At 54.0% G+C, this 24868-nt stretch overlaps 1 protein-coding gene across 1 annotated transcript in view; it reads right to left on the bottom strand.

Moving 5' to 3' along the window:
- The window catches only part of RAI1 (retinoic acid induced 1), a 74283-nt gene that overhangs the window by 36056 nt on the left and 13359 nt on the right, over positions 1-24868 (bottom strand). The window contains exon 2 of the mRNA XM_061993668.1: positions 2759-2839. The gene's annotated coding sequence lies outside the window, so the exon portion shown is untranslated. The remainder of the gene's footprint in view (positions 1-2758; positions 2840-24868) is intronic.

Genomic DNA, 24868 nt, shown 5'->3' with positions numbered 1-24868 from the left:
CCCATCCTCAAACGCTGCCCAATAGAAAATGCTGGAGAGGAGGGAATCTCACCTCTCCTGACTGGCACAGGCCCCACTGGCCCGGTGGCCATGTCCTGCTCTGCATCCTGGGTAGGCAGAGGGTCCACGTGGCTTTGGCACAAGGCCTGTTCCCTCCAGGTGACACTCTGGCTGCAGAGAGTCACCTCAGACCCCTGAGGGCCACGAGGACAGGTGACAGCAGGGCTGCAACTGTGCCCCCTGCACCAAGTGGAACCCCATGGCACCCTGCAGCCCCGCCATGGCACCCTATGACACCCCATGGTGCTCCACGGCACCCCACAGCTGTGTGGGGTTCCCCACTGTTGCAGGAAGCCCACGCAGGAGGCACAAACCTTACTGTGCACCCTCAGCACCAGCCATCACTGCGCGCCACGCTGGGCAGGATTAATCTCGCAGCCCAGGGCGTCCTGCGAGGACGAGCAGCACCCGCAGCCGGGAGGCAGCACCTCAGCCCACCGGCTCCCAGGGGAGTCCAGCTGCACACTCCTCCAGCAGCTACCCAGCCTGCTATGGGAACTCCGGCATGCCCCCCCGGGGGGGCACCAGGGGGGAGCTTACCTGCCTGCAGCCCACCAAGTGCACACAACATCACAGCCAGAGCCTGGCGCAGCAGACTTGCTGCCAGCCTCCCTCTTCCCCCACACCAAAAGAAACCCAAGGAAACAGAGCACGGCATGAATAACAAAAGCAGCGATCAGTAAAGACTCTCCCAAGAGGCTGCAAGTTCTTCAATTAGAGCTCTCATTATAGGAACGAGAAACTCCACGCCGTCTTCTGTACGGATAACACTTTTTTCCCCCCTCTCTTTTAAAGAATAAAGGGAGGGAGGGAGGGAGAGGAAGGCTGCATCTCTAATGCAACAGACAGGTCTGCTGAGATTCACTTTGGCTCTTATTTTGACTTTCATCTAAAAAAGCTGCCCTGGGAATCCATTAAGTCCAATTTAAATCGGCTCTCCGCCCTCAAGGCTTCTCCCCGCCTTCGCGCTCCCCCCTCCCCGTACCCCCGGCTCCCTTCTCCCCCTACAACTCCCCGCCCCCGCCTTGGAAGCAAACAAACACAAAAGCAAGGCCAGGCAGGGCAGGCAGCGAAGGGCAGGCGACGAAGGGCAGCCCCGGCGCGGGCTCGGAGCCGTTCTCGGGGGGATTACAGCCCTCCCCGGGCCACTCGCTCCATCTTTATTTCCGCCCAAATAAACACAATCTGGCTGCGTTTGGCGACCGCCTGGTATCACCCCACCTCGGCGGTGCTTTTTAGGGGGCCGACGGGGTTTCGGGACCCACTTCTCCTCCCCACACATCTCTCCCTTCCACGCACAGGCATATTTTCCTCCGGTTTCATTCTTTTCCAGTACAATTAGCCACATTAACGCCGCAGCCGGCAAAGTTGGATGGGATATAACCACATACTTCACTCCAGGTTGGATTTTCTCGGTTTTTTTTCCCCCTTATCTCCCCAGCTGGTTTCCCCACCCCGAGATCATTCCTCTGCCTTTGGGAATCGCCGCCTCCTCACCCCAGCGAGGGACGGACCCCTCGCCTTTCATCTCCCCACACTCATTCAAGCTCCGCTTCTGTCGTATAAGCAGTTTTCCAGCTCTCCCCCCCGCCCCCCCCGTTACACACCCGCTCTGCATTGCATCCTATTCATATGTTTTCAATCATCGCCGTTTCGTTACTTAAAACAAAAGCACACAGCACCCGCCCCCCCCCCCCCCCCGCCACCGTCCCCGGCAGCAGCTCCGAGCCCCCTCGCCGGGCTCCTTCCTCGGTTATTCCCTCGTTTGTTTGTTTATTAATGTCAATGGAGGATTTGGGGATGGGGGTGTGTGCAAAATTTGCCGTGGGAGAAAGGGAAGCGGGAGGTGAAAGTCTCACCGAGGGGCTTTCCAAAGGCGCAGCCAGATGTGCAGACCGCCCCCCTTCCCCCCCGCCGCCCCCGATTCCTTTGGGTTATCTGCTAGATCCATTTTTTTCCCTGCCCTGCCAGCCACCGAATAAAAGAAAGAAAATCCATCAAGTCAGCGTTCTCACGTGCAGACAACGGCAAAGGAGAGCCAGGCGCCCGGCCGCGGCACCGCCGCAACTTTTCCAAGTATAAAAACCACGCACAGCGATAACTCCGAAATTAAATCAGCCTCCGCGGGAAGGTTTCCCCCTGCAGAGGCTTTCGCAGCCCCGCGCCCCTGATTATTTCAACTTTGGGAAAGTAGGAGTCAGGACAAGCAAAATGAATCCATCCCTCACGCACACAAACATTCCGAGTCTCAGCTGTATCTTTGTTCAGACACCCATCAATCGGCAAGTCAGGAGCATTTTTGGACCGGTTGCAAATTTCTTTATTACTTCCAGAAAAGCAAAACAACACCTCCCCCCACCCTCCCGCGATACCCCCCCCCACCTCCTTCCCTTCCTCTGCCGCTGCTGCAAATAGGACACACGGGGACACACACACACGTACGTACAACCCACCCCCCCAGCCATCCCCCCCCGCACCCCCTCCCCAAAACTCCGCGATGCCGGCGCCGTGCATCGCAGCACCACACGAGTTGCACATGAGAAAAATAAATCCGGGGGCAAAAAAAAAAAAAAGGAAAAAGCTCTGTCCGCACACGCCGCCCCCCCAGCCCTCCCCCCGATCTTTTTTTTTTTTCTTTAAAAGACACAGGAAAAAAAGGTTTAAAAAAAAAGCACAAAGATGTAGCTTGCAACAATACCTGCGCCGTTCCTCGCTCTCTCCTCTCTCTCCTGCTGGCTCGCTCTCCTCCTCTTCCAGAGCACAGTAGCCAGATTAGATCCTTAGGAAAAAAAATGTGAGAAATAGCACAATTCTCCCTTTTTTTTTTTCTTTTTTTTTTTTTTTTTGCTTCCCTTCTCAGCAGCCCTTCTGAGCTCCTTCACTAACCATTATTCATAGACCACTAGGGGATATAAGGTAATTAGAAACGGCCCTATAGCATCCAGCCTGAAAATGTAATGCCAGCGGTAGGAGTGGTGGAGGGCTCTGGCTGCGGGCGGCTCCGGCAGAAAGTGCTCGGTGGAGCTGGGGACGAGGTGAGAAGTGGGGTGGAGGAGAAGAGGGCGAGCGGCAGCCGGTGCTGGCGGCTCTCCCTGCAGAGACCAGGGTGGCCAGGGATGCCGAGGGACGGCGGCACTGGTTGGCTTTGGGTTTGGTTGGGGTGTTGTTTTTTTTTTGGGGGGGGGGTTGGTTGGGGTTGGTTTTTTTTGGAGCGGGCTCGCCGTGCCCGTGTGAGCCGTGCTGGGGCTGCGTGTGTGTGTGTGTGTGCGCGCGTGTGTGTGTGTTTGTGCCAGGAATAGCAATCAGCAGAGGCAGCACACAGAGCGCAAAAATGCCATCATGCAGGGTCAACAGAAAGCTGCAGACATTTCCCCCCCCCTCCCCTTTTTTTTTGTAGGCTTAATCCTCTGGAGCGGGGGAGAGGGAAAAGGAGGAGGCTGCTACCGCCTTTATAGTTTTCATTTTTTTTTCCTCTTCCAGCCTCGTAGCATCAGATTAACCCCCCCACACCTCCTCTCTACACACACACACACACACACACACGCCAGCCCCAGCCACCCCAGCCCTCCGCCAGCGCTGCACCGGAGCCGGCGCGGGTTGGGATGCGGGTCTCGCCGTGGCGATGAGCTGGGTGGGCTCAGGCGGCAGCGGGGAAGGAAAGCAAGAGGGAGGCAGCGCGGAGGGGGGGCTGGGGGGGAGGTGGAGGCAAATGAACAAATCACACCTGCAGCTTTCTGCTCGCCGTAGCCAGCTGCAGCCCAGGCAGGGAAAACACGGGCATGCGGGCTCCCGGCGCCGCGCGTCTGCGGGGATTTAGGCGCACGGTGAGCTGACAGTAGCTCATCGCTGGGAATGACGGCTTTTTTTTGGGGGGGGGTTATTTCAGGAGGAGGGGGAAGAAAGGGAGACGCTAACAAAGAGCGACGGTTCCTCACACGCCGCTTCTTCCAAGGGGTAAATCAAATCCGGCGCAGAGGTGAGCAGGGGGAGCTGGTCCCCTCGCAAAGGGAAGCATAGTGTGGCTCAGCACGGAGGGCTTTGGTGCCTGCGGGACGGTGCCTGCGTGGGCTGGCAGGGTCGGTGCCCTGCAGCTCGGTGCGCACTGGCTCCTGCCCAAAGGGTGCAAACGCCCAGCCCTGCCTCCTCCCACAGCTCCGCGCTGAGCCTCTCGTTAATTGAACTAAAGCTGTTCACCTTGATAACGCAGCACGGCAGCAAGTTTCCGAGCAGTACGCAGGGAGCTGGAGACCTATTTGATCCCCTTCCAAGGTGCTGCCTTTCAATTCAACCCCTTGCTCTTGAAGGATGGATAACCAGGCCCTCTCTTTTCCCTGTTAATTACTCAAGATAGCAGGCATCGAGCTACAAAACAGACCAAACCTCATAAGGGAACCCAGCATCTGCCAAAGCAGACTGCTTTCTTTCATCTCTCCTGTCCCCTTTCTCCCCATCCTCATCTCCATCCCCATCCCCACAGCCATCCTGGCCTCAACCTGGCTGTTTATACCTAATACACCACAGCATGCGTGCAGCCACCTCCAACTTCACACGTGCCTCTCTGCAGGACGGAAAACCGAGCCGGGACCTGATGACTCTCTGGGGACTCAGTGTTTATCCCCCATAAGCACCGATTCACCCCTGCCCTTCACAGGGAAGAGCTCCTCCACAGCCTGGCACCACAGGCTGCCACTGCTGCCCCAGCAAAGCCAAGGTGGGACATACCCAATGGACATCACTTCCTGGGGTTGTGAGAAGACTAAAGGATTTGTTATTTTTACACTGCGATCCCATGAATTCAGAACTCTGCTCCACCTGGGTAGTTTCCCAGCTCTGATATGTTTGAAATCCCTGACTCTGGGAGCCTTGGGTTTCCAGAGAATCTCAGCCCTGTTCTCCTTAAACGTTGCCCTCACCATGGTGAGGAGAAAGGTTGAAACCACAAGCCCCCAAGACACCCGTATGCAAATGAAATTGCCACCAAACGCTTTGCCTACGAAACACTGTGATTTTTTTCCCAGCAGCTTTATCGTTCTGCACCTGTGATTTACAGGTTCACAGAGGCTGGTTGCATGACTTCTCAGCACTTCTGAGGTCTCAGCACCCACGTCACCTCCTCTTGTGTGACACTGCCATGTCCATCTCTGCCTGTCTGCTGGCTGGGTGGGAGACCATTGCCTATTAGCCATTAACTTTACTTGTTAAAGCCTCTGTGCTCATAGAGGATGCTACTGTGCTGTTGTGTAGGTGGGAAAGTTTCCATCCTCTTGAATGAAATCTGGCTCCAGGACACTCCTGAGCATGGCACACAGCCCCTGCCACGGGTGCAGGTAAGGCCCATGTCCCTTGCCTTCACCAGCTGCCTCTGTGGGGCAGACCTCACCCTGGACTACTGCAAAACCAGTACGGCCAGCATCCCATCTTCTCTGCCACAAAAGTAGGGCTCACTTTGCTGATCAAAGTTGGAGGCTTCCCTGGAAGTAACTCGTCCATCCCTTGCCCCAGGGGGAAGGGAGGCTAAAAAGTTATGACTCACTGCAATGTCATTTCTGGAGCTGCTAAAACAAAGGCGCTCTGGCTCCCTCAGTGTCTTGCCACTGCGACCTACAAAAATAAGGCTTCCTCCTCCTCTGTGCTGAGAAAAATGAGCTTTTCCCCACCACCTTCCCCTTCTGCCTAGCCCTGCCATGCTCCACTGGCTCAGGGTCCCCAGGACCTTCCTGGCACCTATGTGGGATGCTCTGAGTTGGGTCTTCCTCACTCCTCTTATGCCTCTTTCTCATTTTCCTCCAGCCCTGTTCCCAGTGACCCCCCTGATTGCTCTCTTCCCCTGGCCCAGGTGACACTTGGCACCCGCTGCCACATGCCTGGCACTCAGAGCTCCTCACAGGCTGGGAGCAGGCAGCCCTGCCTCGACTCTCATCAAGCTCCGTGCACCGGCTCCAAGCGCATCCGATGGATTTTCATTTGCTAACTTTGCCCTTCGGGCTATTTCTAACGAGCTTCCTCACGCTTGAAAAAAAAATATATCAGTCCTTCATGTTGCAGCGTGGTGTCGGGGCAGCAAGGCTTGGGACGAGCACGCCTGCGAGGAGGTTCAGCGTTAATTATATCACAGTCACTTTAGGGGGGGGAGGGGCATTGCACTGACCTCCTTGGGCTGGCTCCTGCCTGAGACGCAGGGAACAGCCAGAAACCCCCTCCCAGAGTAAACAGGCTCTTCTAGGCCTTGAAAAATGTGTTTACCTGGTGTGATGTTCAGCCACTGCAGCACGGCCCTGGGCGAGGAGCCACCGATGTCCTCATCCCCTCGCTGTATCCCGTATCCCCAACACCAAGCCCCTCTGCCCACGGCTCCGGGTCCATCCGCCCTCTCGGATGGATGCCTCCCATCAAGAGAGAAGAATCGGTCCTGGGCGCCTTCGTTTCCACTAATCAGATGTTTTAATGAGTTTCTCAGTGCCCGGCACATCATCACTTCACACCACCACCCCCTCTGAGGCCGGCCCCTCTCCTGCGGCGTGCCAAGGCCCCCGTCCTCTCCAAGGCTTTCCTTGATGGGAGAGCAGCGATTATTTCTCTCAAAAGGTCTCTTATAATGGAAACCATCTCTCCATCCCTCCTTGGTCTCCTCCTGCCGTGACCCAGGCTCCGTCGAGAGGAGCTCTGCTCCGAGGCAGCGCCGTGTTTCCATGGAAAGAGTGAATAGCAGAGTCTTCCCAGCGGTTTATTAGAATTCCTTTTACTTCGATGGAGAGTTTTAGAGCAAAGTAAAAAGGCTTTAATGTGGGGCTAATGGAGCCCCTGGGAAGTCCAGGAAGGAAATCTCCCCTGGAGAAGAGGAGGCGTGAGGAGAGGGAGGGCAACTTTCAAGACAAATTCCTGGACAGGTTGAAATTTTTTTGCAGGAGCCATCTCAGGCAGCGAGAAATGGAAATGAATGTTTGTTTTATTTTTAACAGATGTTACAAAAGACCTGCCAGTAATTCAGTGAGCGATGCAAAACCTAGATCCCACTCACTTTTCCCGGCCTGTCTTCCATCCCCTCCCTCTCCTGCTTATTTGCATTTAGCATATTGTATTTAAAAAGTATATATATGTAATAAATTAAGCAGTAACAGTTGTAAGCCACTTCATTTCCTCCTTCCCTAAGGCTTTGGTTTCAGTTTAAGTCCTTGGTTGCAGCAGCTATTAATTGTTTTTAATACATTTTTTCTGTCTCTTCACACTTCCCATGCCCATCTACTCAACTCCTTTGGGAGTCCCCCAGTTTCCTGGTCCCCTGTCCCACTGCCATTCCCCCAAGGGACACGGCAACTCTTGACCCCTGCAAAGTGTTTGGAGCCTGGTGACTGCTGGTCCCTGCCTGGGGGATGCCACGTGTGAAACACGGCCTGCAGCCTCCTCTTCGGGGGAAAATACAGGGATTTGGCTGTGGTTAAGAGATGGGGAGACAGAAAGGGGAGCAGGTACAATGTGGGGGGCCTAAGATTAGGAACAGGAGTAAGAGTCCGGCCTTCTGAAGAAGAAGGTGCAGAAGCCCAGGCATGCACACGCGCTGCAGCACTTGGCCAGCCAGTGGGCAACTTCAAAGACCACCTACAAACCTACCACAATGCCAGAGCAGCATTTGGGCTGAGATACAACACTTGTGAGTGTCACACAAAAATCTGACCTGTGAGGCCAGTGACAGTCTCGGGCAGAGGAGCCCCAAGTCCCACAGGTTGTAGACCCCCTGACAATAAGCACTTTTGGCAGCTCTTGGTTCAGCCCTTGACTTCAAAACGCAAGCCCCCATGGCTCTCCCTTTTCATATCTAACCAGAGAAAAAACACTCTTCTCCTCCCGATCCCTGGCTTTGCAAAGAGCAATGTCCCACAGAAATCTGGAGAGGACAAATCTACATGCACAGCCGCACACTCAGGTCCTGGTTCCCACACATATCCCATGCAGGAACGCCTGGGAGAGGCACAAGGGATGATGCTCTCTCAGCTCAGGCTCACACAATGAAGGGCAGGATATCCTGCGTGATTCTCTGCCCCGTTTCTCATTAGCACCCCTGCTCATACAGCCCTGAGCAGGGCTCCCTCCACAGCCCATCACCTCGTGCCGGGTTCACGCTGCATCGATGCCTTGTTTGAAGGATCCCAAGCTGAAATGGAGGAGATAGGCTCTGAAGAGCAGCTACAGGGCAGCGCTGATTCAAATGGGGTGTCCCTGCACCCCTTACAAACCCTAAACTCTGCCTGATTTCCAGGCAGAAAATGGCATCCATGTGCATTTCCAGGTGACGGAGGAAAACTGTCTGTTTTCACTGAGCTTTTCCCCTGTTCCCGTTACAATTCTGCACCTGGTTAGCAACTGTCGGAAAGAGGTTAATCACAGCCCTTAAATCAGGAACCTCGTGGTGGTATGTTCGGGATGCACATCTGTGCTCTCCATGGCTCATCCCCAGCGGCATTTGGGAGAAGGCAACATGCCAAAAAAACCCAACCCTAAATGAGCCAAATCCTCCCCAAAATGAGTGACAAGCATCCCAGAGAGTGGGTCCCCGCTAATTCCTCGAGCCGGCCCTGCACAACGCTCGCTGTGCCCTGAGCCCTGCCATGGCTGCGGGTTAGAGGCACCTCGGTGTTGGCATAGAAAAGGCTTTCTAGGGGGTTGGATTTTGCTCACTTGCCAGCCTTGTGACAGAAGGGAGAAGGTGGCACCTCGAATGCCTGGGGGGCAGGGAGTGATCTGGGGAGAATGCAAACGCTCTTGGCTCAAGACTCAGAGCTGAGCCCTGCATCGGGTCAGCCCTTGGCAGAGGAAAGGCCGGAGCTCCAGCAACGACCAACCACCCTGCTTTTGTCACTGGTTTCCAGCACTACTAAGCTTGGTCTGGCCTTGCTATTTCTAGACCTGTCCCAGGGGATTGCCCAGCTCTCCTCGTTTGGGGAAAAAGAATGATTTTGGAGTGTCAGAGCCCTTCGGAGAAGCACCTGGCTGGTGCCTGGCCAGGCTCTGGGCTGCTCATGCTGCAGAGCCGGCAGCACTAACCGCCGGAGTCGGAGGCTGTTACACGCGTGCACGCACACGCACGTGCACAGCCCGGAAAATGGAGAGGAATTGATCCCGGAGGCAAATCTCTTTTGTTCTAACCCTGCTGCTGTAACTGGATCTCCCCAGGTTCTCTGGCTAAGGAGCCGCAGCGGATCACATCGCTTTCATGCCTTCTCCCAGTGCCAGCTTGTCACATTCCCCCGCCGCCGAGGACGGCGGGGAGGGGATGAGTGAGAAGGGGAGGCTTCGCTCACAGCGCTTGTTTACCTCGCCGCCACGCACGAGGGGTGTAGGGCGGTAATGAGCAAAATCCTCTCGGAGCAGATTGCAGATCCGCGGCATGAGACCACCCCCAACTCACAGGCTGCCCCTTTTTAACGAGGTCCCCCCACCGGCCTCCTCCCCGCCAGGCTCCCCGCGCCCCGACAGCCTCCCGCCTTTCCCCGCTGTCTCGTTTCGACTGCAGAAATGCTGATTCACAGAGCCCGGCGCAGGAGGCGTTTGGGAGGCAGAGAGAGGAGCTGCTGCCTCTGCGCAAAGCCACCCGAAAGCACCCGACCTCCCCGGCTGCTTTCACACCGGCGATTAGCGACAAGGAAGCTGCTGCAGATTAATCCACTCTGCGCTTATCCCAGCACCTCTTACCCAGCGACTCCCTCGCCTCTCAGCAAGGTGAATTCATTCCTCTCGCTCCCGGGAGAGCTCAAGTGCTGATTCTTCTCCCTTTTCTGCACAGGGGAAAGCAAGGTGAAGGACTTCACGTCAGATGCCCAGCACTACACAGGGAGATGCTGGGATAGTCAGGATGGGGACGGCGGGGATGTAGCAGTGCAGGAGGTGGGGTGGATGGCAGATGGGTCTCCAGGGATGTACTTTGCTTTCCGAGTGGTAGGGCAAAACAAACAGCACCCTGACCTGCCTCCATGCGCATGTCAAAGTCCTCGCTCGTGGATGCTTTGCTGCATCACCAACAATCCAGGCCCCATCTCCTCTTTTCCAGTGCAGCCGGTGTCTGGTGTGGGGTCTGTGCCCCAGCTGCCAGCACAAGTCACATCAAGGGTGCTGTGTTGTGACAGCAGTTGACATGAGCCAGACCTGCCTGCCCTGCCTGCCCTGTCTCACCTCCTCTCTCCTGCCAGTGAGGTGATATCAGAGACAGCAAAGTGCTGCTTTTTCAGAGGAGGCTGTGGGGACGGTGTTCCCAGCAACCCAGGGCAGGCAAATGGCTGCACAAGCAGGGACTGGCTGTCCAAGCACCCTGCTTCTTCAGATCCCTTCTCTCTGAGACAACCACAACACCTTGCAGAAGAGCTCAGGCAAACAGATCCAACCCGTTTTACTCCATCCTGTGTGTTTGCTTGCATTCAGCAGCCCCCTTCACTTCCCTTCCCTGAGGCCATGCTTTATCCCAAAGTCACCTGTGGTGCCATGAGGGATACAAACACTTTGGGACCTCACACACAGAATAGCGTCACCTGACACAGACTTTCCTATCACCCCCATGCTCCTCCCTGTGTCGTGTACCTCTGGACCAGCTCAGCACCGCTCGGACCAGGCAGGACCTGGCCAAGAGCAGGTAATGCGGGAGGTAAATCTGGTGAGCCAGCCATATTGCATCCACCTTCACAAGCTCATGGGCACAGGCTGATGGGTCTGATGACACCAGGGCATCAGCAGGACACCCCTTGCCACCCCCGTGCTGCTGCATCTGCAGCCCCGAGGCTCAAAACCCCAAACCACCTTTCACTTTATTGCTTTAATGTTTTTTTGCAGAGCTGTAACTAAGCCGTGCTGGTCCCCTGCTCCCCTCTGCACGGGCGGCCGCCCACCTGCAGTCGAGTGGGTGAGCTGGCCTGCTCAGCTCAGCTCAGTTAAAAGCCATGGTCCATCTGAATAGATTTCCACCATGCAAATGTAAAGGCCTCTGTGGGTTTGAATAAGAGCCCTTGAGGTATTATCTCAGCAGTGCCTCGAGGCAACCACCTGAATCCTTCCGTGACTGCTGCACAAACCCAAAATGTCTCCAGCGGCTGAGGATTATGGACAGACCTTGCAGAGGAGTGCCCAGGCCACCACAGCCTGTACCAGAAGCTCTCGTGTGCCCCCACGTGTGCCCAACCCTCAAAAAACAAGGCACAGTGATGCTAAAGACGACTGAGGCCCAGACGCCAAGGGAGAAAACCAAGCTGAAGTTTTCACATTAATCATATCAAGTGCTATTCTTTTTCATCTATTTCAAGGCAAGTCAAAAAGAGGTTCACACTCTCCCCTGGCAAACCACAGAGGATGACGTGAGCCTGTCTCTTGCATTGCAAGTAGAGTGTGTCAAGCAATTAGCAAGTAATCAGGAATTCAGATAGGGTGGGCAGAATCTGATCCCTCAAAAGCTCTGTCAGGAGCAAAACCCACCCCAGAGTTTCCCATCAGGCATGGAAGGCAGCAGAGGGATCAGAGGCTGTTGGTGAGCTCTAGGAGAGTAGAGCAGACACGGTGCCAGCAGAGCCTGCTGCCATAAACCACCTCATGTTTAGCATGTGCTGTAGCTAAAGAAGTCCCGGGTGCTCGAGCATAGATTTTCCCTCGGTCACTTCAACCTCACCAAGTTGGCCAGTGCAATTCAAAGTGCTGGTCCTCTGGTGGCCTGCAGACCTGCGGGGTCACCTGAGCACATCCCGTGCATGTCCTGTCCCTGGGCGTTTTGGTGACGGCACTATCTCTTGCTGCCATCACCAGTTTTATCCCCTGAAGCTCTGATGGTGCTGGTTTCGACTCAGCGTCCTCCCAACAGCCCCAGTCCTGCTCTCCTGGAAGTTAGTGGCAAAATCAATGGGAGAGTGGAAGCAAACCTGTGCTCGCTTTGGGAAGCCCTTTCCACTTTGGTCCCCCAGTGCTGCTCAACCGTCACCACATAAAGCCCTGCCACGGCACACAGCGCTACGGTACCGTCCCACCACGTTGGGCTCTGCTGGAGTGGCGTGCACTGAAAGCACCTTGGGAGGGTGGACACACATGCTCCTGGCCTCTTCAGACATCTGGCCAGCCCTCACGAGCATCCAACCAGCCCCTGGGAGGCTGATCCGGGGGTGCGAGCTGCCAACCTGAGCACACACCTCCCTCTGGGCGCGGGGCCCAGGGCGCAGAAGGAGCCGTCGCGACGGGCGGGTTGCGAAGGGGACGCCTGATCTGCCACCCGCCCTTTCTCCTCCCCATTGCCAAGGTAGCAGCAGACAATGCTATCTGCTGGGTTGTCAGCCATCCCTCCTCCTGCCGTCTCTTTAGCCAGAAAACTCTCCATCTGTCTCCAGATGGGGTGTTTCTACCACTCCAGTCAAACCGATTCAGAACGGAACAATGATGCTTTGTTAACAAAACAATTTTTGTGTGTCAAGCCCTCCTTCTTGTGGTTTTTTTCTCTCCCCCAGTCCCCAGTGGGTCAGCTTTGTGTGGCGTCCTACATTTTGTTGTTTCTTTCACATTTTAAAGGCTCCGTATTTTAGTACAAAAGGTGCCTGCGGAGCAGCTTTTATCTGCGAGGCAAGATTTGACACATACGCAGATCACAATTGCGACAGGAGGTTCGTGATGTGGTGGTTAAGGGTGGTGTCAGGACCTTCAGAGTGATGAAGCATTATTTCCAGTGATTTTTGCCTCCAGGATAAAAAATTAGAGCTGGTCCTACGCTGCATGTAAGGCTTCTGTGAGCTGGAATCCCCCAGGGGCTTGTGGAGGGAGCAGCGAGAGAAAGTTTGAGCTTGCATTGATGGAGGGCAGGCGTCAGCCTCGTCCATCCGTCCTTCCCGTGTCCTCCAGTGCAGGACAGGGCACCTCTTAGTTTGCCAAGGGAAGGGATAGGTATGCACAGCAAATCTACGTGCCTGTGAGTAAACCACAACCCTCTCCCCAGCACAAAACCCACGGCGGTCAGGAAGGCGAAACCTCAGCCCTCCCCTGGCCAGAGCCTCCGAACAAACATCCTGGGGTGTGCTTGACTTCTCCCCAGTTACCCAGGGTTGGATTACCCACCTTGACCCACTCCTTCACCCAGCAGCAGGAAGGAGATCTCTCTTTTCTCTTCCAAAGACACCTCCACCACACAGGCCTCTAAGAAAATCAGCTCTTCACCTTTCCCCGCCCCCCCGCCCACTCTTTTATTTTTTTTTCCTCTGGAGCAACAAGCACACAAACTACCTTCTGCTCTGCACAAAACCAGCAACTCACGGCAAATAACCAACCCACTGGCTCCAAAGCAAACAGCTTTGTGCTCCTAAGCAGCCTGGCAATTTCTACACAAGTGGGACTTTTTCTTCCAGCTCCCCCCACCCTCTGTCCCCTCTCCCCCTCGTTTGCAGGGACATTCCTTCCTGGCCTCAGGTAACTGCATCTTCATGGAAACACCAATATTTTTAATGAGTCATCCTCCTTCTTTCCCCCTCCTGCTCTGTGGCCAACACCCCTCTGCTTTAAGAGATCAAAGCTGAAGGGGACCAGCTGTGTCGCATCCTTTCCTCTCCAGCCCTTTCCAGCTCCATTTGCAGCTGCTGCCAGACTGAGCTCCTGCTGCCCGTTCAGCGCGGCAGCTCCATCCCTTCTGTCTGCTCCCCCTCCATCCTGCTCCTGCTATGCCTGCTCCAGCCACACTGGGAACACGGGGAACCTTCCAGAGCTCTGGGCTTGGCCCCCTCCAGCGCACAGGAGCTGCCTCGGCTCCTGTCCTGCCTGTCATGTGCTGCTTCAGAGGAAGAAATGTGCTCAGAGAAGAGAGAAATGGGATAATCCACTTCCACTGAAATCCCATCCTAGTTCCCTGTGTTCAGAAACTCCTCCTCAGATCAGAGCAAAAGACTGCATCTCCTTTCCAAAACAGCAACTCCATGGGGGCCTGCGCTCTGGGCCCGCTTCAGCATGGGTACAACCTCAGCTAGGAAAGTCCAGCTACCTCTTAGAAAGTGGCCAAGGGAACAGAAATATCCCTCCCCAATCAAAAGGCAAAACACTTCGTGCAGCAATACCCTGTGTCACAGCAGGGATTTGCAACGTGACGGGATAATGAGCGTCAGGGATGCTCTTCTTGCTGCATCCAGGAAAACCTGTGCATTTTGGGCCTACCTCTGAGCGAGTGCCACTCATGCACACTCCATGGAGGCTGCTCTGCAGCAACTCATGGGTCTAACGGGTCCATCTTTGGGGAGTGCAGCTCCATCCCTGGCAGCATCTCATCTTGACCATGCCACACGCACCTTTCGGATGCTGCAATGAGCAGCGTTACAACCCCTGTTCCCCAACACCTCTCTGTGATTCTCAGCCAAAATCCAGCTTGGAGTCACCTCTTCTACAAGAGACTTGGAAAAAAAGCATCCTGCACAATTCAGTCTCGGTGCTTGTTGTATGTAAACCGCTGAATTTAGCTGCTAATGGCAACTCCCAGCAGAACAGGACGATGGTTAGTAGTGGCGGCTGTATTTACGAACACTTTGTAAGCAAATGTTGTGAGGTGGGAAATCTATGGGTCCTCGTGGAAGGCTCCCCAGTTTGCTGCTGCTGCAGGCATCTAAATGCAAAGTTTCAACACGGCTTTGGAGTTTTGTGCTCTGCTACACATATATCCCTCTCAAATCCCTTCTCTCAGAAACAATTTCTCGGCCTCTCTCCTGCGGTCACGCGTGTGTCACCGTGACCTGCCCGGCTCAGGGAGGGAGGAAGCATCTCCGTCCTTCACCAGACACTCCACTGACTCGTTGGTGAATAAAAAGTCAGGGGATTTACTTGACTGGTCTCCTTAGCTGCTCTCTCCAAAGCGGTAAAGGGCTGACATATAAAATATCCGTGTCCTGGATTTCTGGGAGGTTTTCACTGAGAGCGCATTGTTTTTCCCCAGCAAAGCCAGGAAAGAATTTACAGCCGGTCAGGGCAGCAAGACTGCTCTTTCTCTTTCCTGGGACAGAAGCTCAGTTTGAAACAGATTGCTAGCAGCTAAATGCAAGTTCCTTAGCAGCTTCCAGGGTGAAAATATTCCCTCTCCAGATCTCCTTTTATGTCCACAACACTTTATTCCGGTGGAGGGCTCTCTTGCTAAGAAAAGCTGTGAGAACTCCCAGCCCTGTCTCCAAAGTGGTTCAGGTATGGGAGCCAGCTCCTCTGCAAGCATCCCTTGGTCCTACTGCCCAGCTGAGGTGTCCTTAATTCCTTCATCTGTCCCCTCCAGGCTCTGGTTGCCTCGGCTCTCAGACGGCGAATGCATACAGCAGGCTGCAAGGCTGCTGCTCCTTACATGTGCCTTTCTCCCACAGCTTCAGAAGAAATGATGTCTGCTGAGTTCCCCAGCCCACTCCTGGGTGCTCCTGGGGCTCTCCACGCTAAGCTGCCTTTGTCCCGCGCGCTGCATGCAGACAGACAGGAGGTTCACACCAAAACCCACCTCTCCTCTCTGCCTTTAACTGAACCAAAACAAAAACCAGATGGAAAAATCAAATGCTGGCAGTGTGAAGCATGTGGGCTGCACTTGCATCAGCCCTTCTGGAGCTGCACAGTGTATTCCCTCCTGCTCCAGGGTCCCAGAGCAAAGGCAGCCTTCCCCAAAAGGGTTATTACTCAGGAAGGGGGGTGGTGGTGCTGTCCTGCTGCTCCCTCCTGCTAACCACTGAGCAGCACGGAGGTGGAGGGGACAGAGGGAAGGAAGGGAAAGCAAGAAGCGAGAGCAGAGTGAGCATTTTAGGACAGTCCAGGAGGAACAATTTGGTCCTCCAAGCAGAATTTGCACCATGAACATGGCAGTGGGCTGGCAGCCCAGATAGTGGGGGGACAGCCCCATACTGGCCAGAGCTGCTTTTAACTGAGCTCCAGCCGCTCCACACACTCCCTGCAGCAGAAACAGCTTGTGACCACAGAACCACGCGTGTGTCCTACAGAACGCACGGCGCTCCGCCGGCCCTAAGCCGCTCAGGTGCCTTTCGTACCGGGATTTCTTAACGCCCTCAGTGCCTGACTTTGTAATCTTCATCATGCATTTTTTAGGGCTGTTTTTGTGCTCACACGAGTTTATCTTCTTTTAAGCGCAGCCTCTTCATTTCACTCTCTTTCTAGGGTAAACAACAGCCAGATGCTTCACCGTCCTTCCCTCCTTGGGAGTGCATCAGTGTCCCGAAACTTCCCGGGACGCTCCTCAATTTCACAACCGCCCCTCTGAAGCAGGGTGAGCCGTCCAGCATGGCGACGGCGCTGGTGCAGACTCCACTCCAGGTCCTGCTTGGAGCCGGTGCTCAGAGGGTGCTCCCGAGTGCCCGGTAAGCCCTGTGCCACACCAACGCTTGCCCGTGGCAGGAAGAGCAGGAGCAGAGAGAGCCAGCGGTGGGGGCAGCGGCTGACGGCGTGTTTGTGGAGTAACGCTCAAACTGCCGTAACGGATTGCCTTGTTTACACTGGGCCTAGGGAAAATCACTCTGGGGATGGAGAGAGAGAAGCGTCCAGAAGCCTCTGAGAGGAGGAGAAGTTGTGCATCCTCCTGCCTCTTACTTTTGCTTTCAAAAACACCACCGCCCCCCGCCATGGCTGCCAGGGCGCGGAAGCTTTAAAATCACTGTAGTAAGCATGGGAGGGATGGGGAAAGTAAAGGAAAAGAGTGATCTGATAGGGAATGTGGCTTTCCTATGGGAGTGTGGGGCTCTCCCTTGCCAAGAGAAGCCCTCAGTACCTGGGGATGCATCAAGAAGGGTCGCCAGGCTGCTGCAAGCAGTTGCCACGACACACTGGGAGAGGGAGCAGAAGAAACAGGAACCACCTTAAGGGAGGGGAGCCGCCAGCAGAACAGTTAAAAATGACTAAATACTTTCCCAATATCACTCCTCCACGTAAGCACTGCTGTAATTGCCCTTGGGATGTTTTGCAACAGCGAGAGGGAGGGGCAGGTGCTGGCAGGGAAGGAGACTGCAAACCTCTGTCCCAGCCACTGCTGTCATCGAGGAGAGATGCCGTATCATCCTCTCTGCCACCTCAGGGCCCCGCTGCTGGATTTAGCACCCGAGGGGCCATTCCTCACACGATCTGGAGGGCTCCCAGGAGCACTCACTCCTCCTGCCTCTAAGACACAGCAGGCTGCCCCAGGGAGCAAGAGCAAAAGGCGAGGAGGAACAGAGCCCACGTTGCACTGTGTGGCAAGAAAAAAGGCAAAAGGAAAAGAGAGAGATATAAGGGCTTCATTCAAGCACTCTCGCTCTCTGGAAGCCTCATGCAGAGCAGCTGGTCTTTAAAACAGTCGCAAGCACGACATGCAAGCACAGAGTGGTTACATTTCTGGGTGCTTTTATTAGCGACACTCAGACAGGGGCATCCACTCGACCCCCTGCGAGAAGGAAAACGGCTGACTCATTCTCCCGGTGATGCTGGAGAGCAGGACATGGCGCTCTGTAGCAGCCCTGCCGGCCCTCTCCTGCTCTGGAAGCCAGATCACCGGATCTGGGCTCGGATACCACGCACATACGCAGGCACCACATAATCCGTGGATGCGCTGGGTCCCCGGCTACAGCAACCCCAACCTTTCCTTCCAAAAGCAGTCTGCTGATGCTCAAGCCGAAAGGGAAACCTCTGAGAGATGCGATCCTGAGGTTTAAAACATCTGTGGGCCACCAGCCATTAAATAGGATGCTATGCTGGTTTGCTGCTATCGGGTCTCACACCAGGTTCATCGCTGTGCCGGCTGGGTACCGTCCAGCAATGCATTAAGTGATGTGACTATTTCTGTTCTCATCACATGTTTGCTCTCATCCTCTCCAGGGTGTATGTGTGGGGGAAAAAAACACGCATTCATTACGGAGTGTCTTATTTTGGTAAGGCTTTTCCTTTCCCTGCGTAATGCCTGCTGTTAGGCTGTTGGCAGAGGAGAAGGGGGATTTTATTTTCCTAATATCCATGTACTCAGGTGTTTCTGTTAGAAGAGGCAAAGTCAAAGAAATGCTAATCAAATATCCAGGAGTGCACAGTGCTGACATCTGCACCTCGCTACTATATGGCCTTTCATTAGCATTATCTAAATGTACGACCATACAAAGAGCAGATTTCCTTAGCAACAGGGCTGCCTTCATATTTCCTCCCCACTACCCCCTGCCCTTAGAAGAAAAATTACTTCAGCTCTTTTGCAGAGCGGTGTTTGCAGCCACTCCACGATGCAGCAGTGCTATACGATGCTGCCAGGCTTGCTATATGCTGCATCTGGGACGCTTCTCCTCTTGACGCCAGGATCTGTGAGCCATAAAGCAGCCTCTTGACTTAGCTCTTCTGTACAGCCACAATAAAACTCCTCGCTTCTCCTAACAGAGCATATGCAAATCGAGCCCTGTAACGGCAGAGGGGGGGATCCTCTCCTCTAGATGACTTACAGCTCCCCTCGCAGAGGGAAGATGTCCTGCACACATGGCAGTGCCAGCTTCACTGGCTGCTGACTCCTCCGCTCCCTGCCGCCGGGTCACGGGGTGCCGACCACCCTCGTCCCCAAACCATGCTTTCAGCCACCTTCGCCTCGGGCAGGGAGCTGCCACCCCCCTCCCTCTCCCCAGATCTGGGCCAGAAAGACTGAGCAGTTCATCCTCTGCGCTCTCCCCCGGTGCCACAGCCTGGTGCGCTGGGCTATTTTAAGAGCTCGTCTGGGAGACTGGCACACACACCGCGCTGCCGGGAACTCCCTGTTTCTGTTTCAAAAAAGCTGGAGGCTGGGAGCCTGCCGGGACTCACCCCTGTGATTCCCAAGGTCTGACCCTCCTCTCGCAGGGACTGCTGCAACGCTGCCAACGTCAAACGGAGTCAGTCCTAATTAGCAGCAGTGAAACGGGAGGAGAATCGTGCCCTCCCTGGCATTTCAGCCCCTCCGGCCGGAGGCTGTGACCACTGAGCCTCCCCCTCCATCTGTGCCCCTGCTTTTCATCTCCCTGCCCTCAAACCCGCTCGTTCTGCGTCGCCATTCCCTGCCTTTCCCACACGGATACTCTCTCCCTTTCCCATTATGAGAGGGTCTTTGATTGCACCGTTGCCTAACTATAATGAGACAAATATTTATTTTGCAGATATGGGTTAATCAGACCGAAGGTATAGAAATATTTCATGCGCTAATCAGAGTACCTTCAGCAATCAGTATAGTAAATAACTCAGGTAAATTAACATAGGAGAGTTCCCTTATCAGGTTTTAGTCTAAGATATATGTGCATTAAGGACTAATTTGCCCTACCCCTTCAGATTTGGGCTGGAGCCCAAGATGAGGTTCAGAGCAAGGTTCCCTCCCATCAGCTTTCACCGAAGCAGTGTGGGGCTTTGCTCCTGGCAGGATCAGATGCCGGGATGAATATTCAGCAGCGCAATCGCCTCGCCTTTGTTTTCTGTGCTCTACACCTTTAAATTTCCAAGGGCTCTGCTGTTTGCGGCTCAGACAGCCTTTTTGCATTCAGTTCCTTGCGAGCTGACACAGAAGACACGATGGAGCAGGTTGTGCCTCCTGCTCTGAGCCCTTCACGCCACTCTGGCAGCGTTCAGGGGCCATATTAAGAGCGGCGAGTAATTAGTGAATTCCTGGTGGCCCAGCGCGGTGCGGAGCAGCCATAGGCAGCACCCGGTGACAGGCTGGCAGCAGCCCGCTGGCCCAATGCTGTGCCAAGAGCGGAGCTGTGGCGGTGGAAGCGAGGACACCAGGCTCCCGTGCAGGTCCGAGAGCCATGTGGGAACCTGAGAAGGGCTCTTTTGCTGCAACGGGCCTTCCTGGGGTGCTCACCTGAGCTCCTGCAAATGAGCAGTCTCAGCAGACACCTTATGTGTGAGCTGCCCAGATCCCCACTGTCCCTTGCTCCAGCATCCCTAACCGAGAAGTGGCTGTGCTTCTGCGCTAAAGCAGCTCCTACAACTGCATTTTCCTGTTTGGTTTTTTTTTTCTCAGAAAAAGCCCCCGCAGAGGAAACACAAGAGGACTTGGAGACTCTGCCCTTGCCTCTATCATGTTTTGGGATCCCTGAGAACAAAAAAGCACTGGAGGAATGGCAGGCATTATAGTAACGATGGTGACAAATTTAATTAGAGCAGGAAGCTCTGGAGTGGATTTCAAATGGCAACACGGCATTTTGTGTGAAAGCATTGCCTTGCTCCCCCCGCTTCCCTCCCCGCCTCCACCCTGCAGCTCCAGCGAAACCCACCCCACCCTGCGGGATGCATCCCTCTAATTTTCCCACATGTCATCCCTTTCATTCCTCTCTCCCTGCTCCCCCCCCCCCCACCCTGGACCAACACGTTCCCGTGGTCTGGAAAATGCAACCGTAGAGCAATTCAATAATACAGCAGCCAGATGTGCAACAGTATATCCAACATGTCATTCAAAGGAGCCCTTCAGTGCAGCCGAGACATGCTATCCCGCAATCTTAACTAATACATCCTGGGGCCCAGGAGGAGTTGATGGATGTATACAATTCCCTTTCCTACAGCTGTGGTCCCTTTTAGAGGGGGCATCCAGACTCAACAATAGCCCCGCTGTTGCTTACAAGACAGAACCTCTTCACACAACCCGGGTTTAATACTGACCCCAGTTTACGCCCACCCGGACTCTAACGAGGTCAGTAGGGTTTCGGAGCCAAGGATCTGGGGAGTGGGATCCGGCCTCGCAGAGGTGATGTCTGCCAATTCACCTTGTGCTACAGCCTCTGAGAAACCCTGGTAGCTGGTTGGAATATAACCACCTTGGGGAAAAGGCAAGCGGAGAGGAGCAGGTAATAAGATTTCTAACTGGTGCTGGTAGAAAGAAGGAAGTAATATAACAGTTTAATTAATCTATGCCTATTAGCGTTATTAAAGAAAACAGGGAGCTATTGGAGATTTACCTTGGAGAATATCATCAAACGGGGACCTTCTGCGGGGAATTTTATGTCTCTGTGCCCAATTTATAACCAGCACAGAGGTGTGGTGTTAGTGACAGCCAGTGCTGAAATGTCACAGTGCTTAGAAGTCATTAGCTGGGGACACGGGGAGAGAGAAAGAGAGGATGGAGGAGGGGACAAGGGAGAAATGGGGAAGGAAGGAAAAGGAATTAATTTAATTAAAAATATCTTTGGAGCCTGTCTCTTGATTTGTGTGGTTTTGGGGCTTGGCAGAGCTGCTGAGAACGGTGTGGAAGGAAAATCAAGGTTGCTGGGGTTTTTTGAAGCTGATAAAAAAAAATAAGCACACTTTTCATGTTCAGGAAGATAAATCCCCATTTTCTCAGTCTCAAGACAATCCAGTTATTTACTGACAGTTTTACTGTGAAATAAAAAGGGCTTTAAGCTTCTTTCTACTTGATGTCTCCATAGCCTGAATATTATTAGATCCCAGCCTGGTGCAGCTGGAGTTTTGGTTAATAAATTTAACGTCATTAGACAGAAAAGCCTTCTACTGAATGTTGCAATTCTGAGTTTTTTTCTTTCTCCCCTCTTCTTTTTTTTTCTTGCCGTTGCAGTCAGACTGTATGTAGGTGGTAAGAATCAAAAGAAAGGAAGTACGCTTGGCAAACAGGGGAGTGCTAAAAAAAGGTTTTGCTTGGGCTTGGGTTCGGCGCGAGGGTGTTTTGCCCACAGATGAGGCAGGGCTGAGCCCCTCCTGGGCGGATGTACCCCACTGCCGTGGTGACGCTGGTTTCGCAGCATCTCTCTGTGAAACACTCACGGTGATGGAGTGTCTTCGGGTGCTGGGCCCACCACGAGGATGGTGCAGCCACGCTCACCGGGGCAGTAAGGTGTTGTGTGGTGACCTCACGTCAAGGCAGGGTCCTGGGAGTGGCAGTGCCACAATGCTGAGTGGCTACCTTGGCAACACCATTACCACCACAACGGCTCTTCTGAGAGAAAAAAGTCATGTTTTCCACCCAAAGTGTGCCTTGGGGACATTGCAGGGCCTAGGGTCAGCACAGTAAAATGCACTTTGTTGGGACAGCCATGATGGCATGGGTGAGGGGAAGGCTGATAACAGCAAGGCCTCCATCTTCTTCCATGGGGAGCCAGGCAGCTGCAGCCCCTCAGAGTGGGGCTCAGTCACATGGAGAGTCCCATCTCCCATCCCAAACCAGAGAGAGTCCCATTCTCCTCTCAGGATAGCTGCCATCTTGCATTCCTCCCTGCCACCCTTTTCCTCAGCAGCTGTTCTCCCACTGCCGTCCCTGCCATAGCTGCAGCCTTCTCCTGTCAGGAAACACGTAGACTGGGAGGAAGACACTGTGGAAGACACCATGAAAGATGCCACAGCACCCAGTCCCCTGCCGTACACCCAACTCCATCCCCATCTCCTACTCTGCTGCCTTCCCATCTCGAGCAGGCAGCTGCCATGGCCAGGCTCTCCCTCCCAACAAGCCTGAAGAACAGCAGCATTGTGGGGATGCTTAATTTTGGGGAGCTGGTCCCTGTGCATTGGCTAAAACATGTCCCACACGGTAGGTTTCTAACTCCAAAAGCCTGTGGGTATCGTGGACAGCAGGAGAGGGCTTTGATGGTGAGAGGGAGGCCCTGAGTCACCTCTCAGCTGCTGGCTGGAGGCATCTGAGATAAGCCCTTTTACAAAATAAATAGTACTGTCTGGAAGTGGAGAAGCAGAAGAGGGTCTCAGGGAGATAGCGAGGGGCCAGGGCTGGCCGGGGCCTAGCAAGGACGGTTGTGGAGCTGAGGGCTGCCGGGACAGGAAGGAAGTGGTTGTTGTGGGAGTAACGTCAGGAACAGCCTCTGCTGGGGCCCGGGTGGGCAGAGAGAGAGGAAGATCAGATTGTTCACGGGATGGGGAGCAAGTGCTCAATGGACAGGAGGCTGAGGGAAGGGTCCAGTGTGGGGATGGAGAGGGGGTGAGCCCCCAGGCACCAGTGTGCTAGGAGATGCCTGTCCTGGGAGCACAACCAACCCCAAGAAGCTGCTGGATTTTGTTTACATGCCTGCTCAAAGCAATTTCTGAAAAACCCCTAAAGGCTGTGGTTTTGGTTTGGCTTTTTTTTTTTTTCCTAAGATTCCCCCTCCAGTGAATAAAAGCAAAACAAATAACGGCAAGAAGTGAAGCTGGGTAATTAGCGGCAGATGGCTGGCGACTGACAGGTACCTTCATACCTGTGCACCCCTACTTAACCGCCTTCACACTGCGAGGTGCTCCCCGACCCGCTGCTCTCACCCGCTGAAGAGTCGCAGCCCAGCGAGAGGCACGGGTACAGGAGCAGACAGCAGTGCCGTGAGCTGCTTTAGGGAAATCCAGTTTAGAGCCAAGGCGATGCATGCAGAGTCATTAATCTAGGTCTAGTGCCAATAGGGATGGCTTTGCATTAGCGCTGGGCCCCTTTGTAGTTCAGACAATCAGTCGTATTCAAACAGCGCGAGATCACACTGCAGAAAGCTGAGACCATCGCAGCTCATTCCTCCTGTAAGAGGAGGGGGAAGAGGATTTACAGGCAAAATAGCATTGCATTAATGGGACTGCTCAGTATTCTGCACAGCCGCTCGCGGATAATGTCTTTGCAAACTAACTGCAATAAATTAATTAAATTAATCTACTATGCCGTGCTTGTCCCCACCCAACATCAAATTCAAGGATGATCAGGGCTTGCCTTATCCTCCATAGCCTACGAAAGAATCTGATCTCACTTGCTCTAGAGTTTCTGAGGCACTGAATTGCAAAGTACCACCTGCCTCACTAAACTAATCACCAGCCTGGTGGTTTAGATCACATCAGTTTTACATGTAATTAAGACTGTCCAGGAGGGCATGCAGCTGCTTACATGGTCGTTCCCTCTTATACAGCAACGTGCCTCCTGCTCAGATAGGTGCAATTAAACAAGCCTGTTCACAGTCATTAAGCATTAATGCACCTCATTAGCATAAGAACTGGAAGAAGCTTTGATGCAGGGAACCCCGCAGGAGAAGGAGATAGAGAGAGACGTACATACAGACAGGAAGGCGAAGGGCTGGACCACCACCTCCTCCTGGCCCCGACCAACCATTCCAGCTCCATTTCTCCAAAGCAATGAGCCATGCCGTGCCCTCCTCCCCAGAAATGGGACTGGGTTATCTTTCTCTCCCCCCTCCCCCTCCCCCTCTTTCTAAATTACGCTGGTGGAAAAAAAAAAACCCCACAACAAAACACCAAACTGTTGGGATATTAACCTAGCGAATCCATTAATAAGCTGAACTCTCTGTTGGCTTTGACACAGCACACTAAAGCTTTAAAGAGACAGGGCCCCAGACACTGGAGATAGGGGCAGAGACAACGGAGCTAACAAAGAGCCACTGTTGCCACGGCCGTGGCCATCTCGGGTAGGTCCAGCTGTCTTTGGTGTTCTGTTTTCCAGACACAAAGAGCAGACTGAACCGTTTTGGTCTGAATGGCTTTCATTTGATGGTAGAGAAAATGAGAGGGAAGAAAGAACCTAAGTAAAGTGTCCAGGAGAGAAAAAAAAAAAAAAAAGCAGAAAAAAAAAGCAGCATGGTGTGCTGCAGGTCTTCAGTGCTGGAGCACAAAATGGGGCTGTCTCAGGGCGCAAAGGAAAGGCGGCAGTGTGATTTCGGGGCAGTGCATGCCGCTGTGAGGGAGGGAGGGACTGTGGGTAAGCAAGGATGCACACTCCAGGGGGGCCGGGCCGGACCTGCCTGGCTCTTACACGCCTGCCCAATGCTTTTCACGGCACTGCACAGGTCTCTCCCAGCATTGCCAGACCGCAGACAACAAACAGCCTGCCTAACTTGGTTTTAATCTCCAGGGAACAACCTGTCTTTGTACAGCTCCTGGCACCACCGGGCTCAGAGCT

The sequence above is a fragment of the Colius striatus genome, chromosome 3 (genome assembly GCF_028858725.1).
Source record: "Colius striatus isolate bColStr4 chromosome 3, bColStr4.1.hap1, whole genome shotgun sequence".
NCBI lineage: Eukaryota > Metazoa > Chordata > Aves > Coliiformes > Coliidae > Colius > Colius striatus.
Note: the sequence above shows the minus strand (reverse complement) of the source record. Positions and strands in the feature narration are given on the sequence as shown.